Below are 6000 nucleotides of genomic sequence, written 5' to 3'. Positions count from 1 at the left end.
CCATGTTAATGCGGTATTTGGGGACATTGGACCACTAGAGGGAATCCTTGGGATGGATTTCTTACTGCGGACGCAGGGGAGCTTAGATTTTCACACCCTGGAACTGAAAATTGGAGACGAAAAAATAAAGTGCACCGACACCAAGGGAGGGCGATTTTGTGCCAGGATAATTGTCGCAAAAACAGCCGAAATACCGCCGGGCCATGAGGCGATTGTGCAAGGGTACATGGCAGGAGGTATCAAGGCGACTGGTTTAGGCGTCGTCGAGCCAGCCGAACAGAGTGAGTTGGCAGACAAAGGTGTGATTGTGGCCCGACTGTTGGTGAATGCTGGAGGAGACGTAGTGCCCATCAGAGTCTTCAATCCTGGACGGAGACTGTGTGTGGTGAAGCGGGGTGCTATGGCAGGCTTTCTCACCTCAGTAGGCGAAGAAGACATAGAATTGCCAGAGAGAACCCTACCTAGGGCGGAGACCAACGAGGAAGTCCCATCACATCTTACCGACTTGTACAACCGGAGCAAAGACGGAGTGGAGCCGCAACATCACCATCGAATTGCAAAGCTTCTGCGTGACTACCAGGATGTGTTCTCCACAGGGAGCACGGACATTGGACGTACTGATGTCGTCCGACATTCAATCAATACTGCAGATGCTCCACCAAGACGAGAAAGACCACGGCGGTATCCTAGACAGGAGCAAGAGGAGATAGATCGGCAGGTGCAGGAGATGCTCCGTGACAACATCATCGAGCCATCGGACAGTCCCTGGGCCTCTAACGTGGTCTTAGTAAAGAAAAAGGATGGTAGCAAGCGGTTTTGCGTTGATTACCGTCGACTCAACGCAGTGACCATAAAAGACTCCTATCCCATCCCCCGCATCGATGACTCCCTCGACGCGTTGTCGGGTTCGAGGTGGTTCTCCACCTTGGACCTGGCATCGGGGTATTGGCAAGTGGAGATAGATAACGATGCCAAGAACAAGTCAGCTTTTGTAGTGAGAGGTGGTTTGTACTCATGGCGTGTAATGCCCTTTGGGCTTTGCAACGCCCCATCCACATTCGAAAGATTGATGGAACGGGTTCTCGCAGGGCTTCATTGGGAGACACTCCTAGTGTACTTAGACGACATCATTGTTTTTGCAGACACAGTGGAGGAAGAGCTGAGTCGCCTGCAGACAGTGTTTTGGAGACTGCGAGAAGCTGGGCTGAAGCTCAAACCAAAAAAGTGTGAGCTGTTCAAACAGCGTGTATTGTACCTTGGCCATGTGGTTACGGGCGAAGGAGTCTCGACTGATCCTGAGAAGGTGAAGGCAGTCAAAGAGTGGCCAACTCCTCAGTCTGTGAGAGACGTGCAGAGCTTCCTCGGTCTCGCGTCATACTATAGACGGTTTATCAAGAGTTTTGCAGACATCGCCCGACCCCTCCATCGCCTTACTGAGAAGGGCCGAGAGTTCGAATGGACGGCAGAAGCTGAAGGCGCATTTTGTGAGTTGAAGAGGCGCCTACAGGAATCACCTATTCTTGCTTACCCTGATCCATACGCGGACTATGTCCTAGACACAGATGCAAGCGATGTGAGTATAGGGGCTGTGCTGTCCCAGGTGAAGGATGGAGATGAGCGGGTGATTGCGTACGCCAGCAGGGCATTGAGCAAGCAGGAACGCAATTATTGCGTAACCCGAAAGGAGCTACTCGCTGTGGTTGTCTTTCTGAAGCAGTTCCGGCAATACATCTACGGGAAAAGGATCACAGTAAGAACCGACCACGGTGCGCTGAAGTGGCTTACGAATTTTCGCGAGCCACAGGGTCAAGTGGCCCGTTGGCTGCAGGTAATAGGGGAACATGACCTGAACATCGTCCATCGAGCTGGCCGTTCGCATGGGAACGCGGATGGCCTATCTAGGAGACCATGTGGGCAGTGTGGCCGTGAAGATGAGATGACTGGGAGTGACGACCGTGGTGAGTCATGCAGCACCCGCATGTCTGAGGAAGCCGGCGTCAGGGTTATAACGGCGGCGCCTACCATTACAAAGGAACGTTGGAGGGAAGCTCAACTGCAAGACCCTTCCATAAAATGGGTACTCCATGAGAAGGAGAAAGCCGTGGCAAGGCCAGATCAAGAGGATCTTTCAGCATGTTCGCCTACAGCCAAGGTCTATTGGTTAACCTGGGAGCAGTTGGAGATCAGAGAGGGGTACCTAAACAGGCGCTGGGAGTCCGACGATGGACGACAGGTGAAGTGGAAGCCGATAGTTCCCGTGGCACTTCGCCAGGAGATAATCACGGAACTACACAGTGGAAAGACAAGTGGGCACCTAGGCCAGAGGAAGACATTGGAGAGAATTCGTCAGAGGTTTTACTGGGCTGGTATGGCAGCAGAGGTGAGATCTGCAGTCCGACGATGCAGTGTGTGTGCTAGTAAAAAGTCTCCAGCGAGGAAAAGTAGAGCCCCACGTCTGCAGCAACGTCTGGTTGGCGCGCCGATGGAGCGCATTGCTGTTGACATGGTTGGTCCTCTTCCAAAGAGCGATAGGGGGAATAAGTATATCCTCGTAGTTGGCGACTACTTTAGTAAGTGGATGGAGGCTTATCCCGTCGCAGACGAGAAGGCAACTACGGTGGCGGAAACACTGGTCAGCGAGTTCCTGTGTAGGTTCGGAGTTCCTGCCGAGTTACATTCGGATCAGGGCAGGAACTTTGAGTCGCAAGTATTCTCGGAGATGTGTACCTTACTTGGGATAGAAAAGACACGCACCACGCCGTATAATCCCAAGTCCGACGGCCTAATTGAACGCTTCAACAGGACTCTGTTGACCATGATCTCAACCATGATTGAGCCCCACAGGCGTCAGAAAGACTGGGATACGAAATTGCCGTTTGCGACCTTCGCCTACCGAGCTACACCGCAAGAATCGACCGGGGAAACGCCCAATATGCTCATGTTGGGGAGGGAGGTGTACCTACCCATCGACTTGGCTGCTGGAACGGCAACGACAGACAACAGGAACCCGGAGGCCGTGCAGACGGACTATGCACTCAATCTCAGGGAGGACATTCAGGCGGCTCATAATCGGGCGAGAGAGTGCTTGAGGAAAAGCGCTAGGCGACAGAAGAAAACGTATGACCGTCGCGTTGTACATGATAGGATTTGCGAAGGAGGCTTTGTCTGGTTATACAATCCCGCAAAAACAAAGGGCCTGTCGCCTAAGCTTCAGTGTAAGTGGTGTGGACCCTACATGGTGGTTAGAAAGCTATCAGATGTAACCTACAGGATACAGAAGACGCCGAGGGGAAAACTGAAAGTCGTTCACTACGACCGTCTCAAACCCTACCTAGGTGACCCGATAGAACCCTGGGGTCCTGAAGGAAGGAAGGCGGGGAGGAATCCCACACCTGGGAGTCCTGTGGTTGACCCGGCGGGTGCCAGCGGCAGTCTTGTGGAAGACAGCCAACCCGTTCAAAGGGAGGAGTCAATTCTCCAGTCACCTGCAGCGAGGCATTTTCCAGACGAGGAACTACAGAATCCAGACAACGTAGAGGAGACATGCGAGCCCGACGAAGAGTCCACACAGCTACAGAGGCAGACAACGCCACCACCAAGGCGAAACCCGCCTAGGCAACGTAGGGTGCCACAGCGGTACCTGTAGTGAGAGTGTAGTTAAGAGAAACCTTCACCTCTGTAGGCTTTGGAGTGCGCTTAGAAAAACCGTAACGAAGGTATCAGGGGTTAAATTATCTCCTTTTTTTGGATCTTCTGTTTGCTAACACAGAGAGAAACCTGACCGGTGAAAATGGGAGGGAGTGAAGAGATGGTGGAGTGTCCGAGATGCCACGCGATGATGCACAAGAGAAGCCTTGATCGACATCTAACCGTGGAGCATGGCCCAAGGCTTTTCTACTGGTGTCTTAGATGCTCACATAAAAACAACCGTCGAGATAACCTGAGGGCCCACTACAAGGATTGCCACCCAGACAGGATCTCCGAAGTGGATCACATCAAAGGCGAGACTTATGAAGAACGGGAGAAGAGGAGAACCACTTCAGACAGGTCAACGTCGAGGGGTGACGGAGAATCTAACAGAAGCTGTCCTAGGAAGGAGACTAGGGATGGCAAGACAAGTAAGCAGGGCAAGGACACTAAGAGGAAGCGTAGCCTGGATGGGGAAAGGCAGCGTAAAGACAAGAAGTCGAGGAGTGACGGGTCAGCACCCTCTTGCACTGTCTCCCGACCGCCAGATGACCTTCCAGTGGGCCTGTCTCCCTCTAGAAGGCGTTTGCCAAGCCCGAAAAAGTCTGCAATGGCTGGGAATACTGGAACCAAGAGCCTAGAGCAGGAAGTCGTCGCCCCTATGAAGGCAAAAGATATACCTGCTAAGGAGCTGGATGGATCTGCGGAGTCTGCAGCAGATGTTCCTGAAGCCGCGAGGGAGGTGGAGATAGTTTCCGGTTCCGGGCAGCAGGGTGAAGAGGATCTCATGGAACTGGCAGAAATAGCTTTATCTCCTACACCAATGCTGTGGGATCAAGATAATGAGCCTGCTGAGGAGCGGCCAGTGGCCCGATCTGGGGGAAAACCACGTGGGATGATTGAGATGTTCCACAGGCAGCCCACTGAGGGAGATGTGCCCCGTGAAGATACATGTAGTGGCAAGCTGCGACACTGGCCTCAACCCATGCTACCTGAAAAACTTCTACCTGGACAGGTGCTCCACGTGAATGAAACCAGGGAGACGTACCTGTACAAGGAGGAGGGACGTACGATCTGTGGCGAGGTGAAGAGGGAGTTTGACATCGTCTACTTGAAGACACTACCTCCTAAAAAGGACGTCAAATCCACTGCACCGCAGAACGCCAGTTGTCTCCGTCGTCTTATTTGTTGCAGGGATACCGGGGCGGAGGAAATCGGAGAGCCTATGGATCAAGAGGATCTGGAGAGGGCAATGATCGGCAATGTCACCAAAGTCCATGAGACATCTTCGAGGAGCGTGTTCCAGGAGGGCCGAAAGCTCACCAAGGACAAGATAACACGGGTTTTCGATGTGAATTTCCGAGCAGGATTGAGGGAGTAAAACATAAAGAAGTGGGGTTGCCTTTAAGAAACCTTTTTACGAAAGCTGTTTATGCAAGTTTTGGCATCATGTTTTAGAGCCAGATTGTTTGGACTAGGCCCTTAGCTTAGAAGAATTAAGTGTTCATTGGTTTTGTTATAAGACTTAAAGTTTTTAATGTATAAGTTTCCCCTTGTTCTAACTTAGAAGTGTATAATTTACCTGTGATTCCTGGAGGCACTTTTATTTCAACGACTGACTATGGTAACCTGTTTAGGAGTAAGAATGGATTTCGCTACTTTTATTTTTCAGATTTACGGTCAAAGGGACTGACCGATCTTGGGGCGTGGCTATGTAGCGAAATAGTGGGGTGGTTAGAGCGCCCTCTTTAATTATTTGCAGTTAAGCATTTATATCCCATAATCATAACCCGCGCATGGGTATATAAGGAATGCGCGCGAGCTACTCGCGGTCTTTTCCTGTCTTTCTGTTGTTCGGTCATATTTGTGCGTGACGAGTTCGTACTGCTGCTTGGTTTGGCTGTCAGAGCAGAACGCTGTGCTGGAGAGTGATTACTGGGCACTAGCCCCCAAGATAAGACCCGTGGGTGGAACTTGTTAGGCTTCGGCGCCTGGCGGTAGACTGCCTCCAAACGGACCTGCCCCCCTGGTCGCCTCTACAGCCGCTCGTCGGGTCGACCAAAGGCACGCCCGAGGCTCCGTCGCTGGAGACCGCTACAATATGGAGGTATATTACGTGATCAAAACGAAACTGCTACGAGACAAATTGCAATAAATAAATACTAATCCGGATAATATGAATCTTTTCCTTTAATTTTGTCACTGATTTCAATTAATGATGATTGATGAATAAATGCGTGCTGCACAATGTAGTTCGTTTCTATTACGAGCCTACCCCTTTGCAAGTGAAATATTCATCGTATACATAAACAA

Source organism: Acanthaster planci, linkage group LG07 (assembly GCF_054643075.1).
Source record: "Acanthaster planci isolate LZ-2023a linkage group LG07, COTS_SCS, whole genome shotgun sequence".
Classification (NCBI taxonomy): Eukaryota; Metazoa; Echinodermata; class Asteroidea; order Valvatida; family Acanthasteridae; genus Acanthaster; species Acanthaster planci.
The sequence above is the reverse complement of the archived record's forward strand: the minus strand, read 5'-3'. Positions refer to the sequence as shown.